Source organism: Olea europaea, unplaced genomic scaffold, assembly GCF_002742605.1.
Source record: "Olea europaea var. sylvestris unplaced genomic scaffold, O_europaea_v1 scaffold6243, whole genome shotgun sequence".
NCBI lineage: Eukaryota > Viridiplantae > Streptophyta > Magnoliopsida > Lamiales > Oleaceae > Olea > Olea europaea.
In genome coordinates this window covers 11307-12121 of record NW_019264601.1, presented here as the reverse complement: position 1 = coordinate 12121, position 815 = coordinate 11307, and the positions used below count along the sequence as shown (strand labels likewise).

The 815-nt window shown below is 28.1% G+C and overlaps 1 long non-coding RNA gene across 1 annotated transcript; it reads left to right on the top strand.

Annotated features, from left to right (window-relative positions):
• The first annotated feature begins 83 nt into the window (after positions 1-83).
• Positions 84-474, top strand: LOC111389810. Its single transcript, XR_002701799.1, has 2 exons — positions 84-157; positions 246-474. It is a non-coding gene; the product is annotated as an uncharacterized LOC111389810 (long non-coding RNA).
• Positions 475-815: the final 341 nt, after the last annotated feature.

Genomic DNA, 815 nt, shown 5'->3' with positions numbered 1-815 from the left:
TATGCCTTAATTGAAGTAGAAACTTTTGCATTTCAAGTAATGAACAAGTATAAAAAGGTAATGTGTATATCATGTAATAGGTGTAGTAAAAAGTGAAAACGTTCGAAGAGCTGAAGAAAATGATGGGACATTGGATGATGAAATAAATGAGTTTAAGGTGGGTTTTTTTTTTTTTTTTGTCATAATTAATTTTCTTACTATATGAAGTCCATTTACGTGTTTGATTTTTATTATTGGATTTGTAGGGATTGGTGCAAGATACTTGCCAAGGACTCTAGATCTTCCTACTCAAGGACATGTAAACAAATTAGGACCTCTCGGATGTGCGTACTACTCGAGAGAACATTAGAGTTTTATATAATTAACTGAGGAGACGAGCTACAAGTTTTGGAGTACATAGTTGTTAGTTCATGATATAGGAGCCATCATTAGATGTATTCATACTTAGTGAATGATTTTTATTTATGTTTTGATGATATGTTTTGGATTCAATTTTACAGTGATTGACATTACATATTTTAATTAATAGTCTTTTTGCATCTTTATATTATTTTGAATATCGTTAAAAATTTACTATATAAAAATAATTTAATTTCTTTCATAATAGTTTGCAAACATGCTTTCCCTACCAAAAAAAAAAAATAATAATAATAATAATTTGTAGGAAAGACAGGGTTTAGCTTACAAAATAGTCTATACCATGTTACTGCAAATTTCTAATTGTTGGGAAAATGTGTATGTTTTAGCCTGCAAGTAATTTGTAGGGAAAAATGAAATTATTTCATAGGCAAAATTAACTTTAGCAGACAAATAAT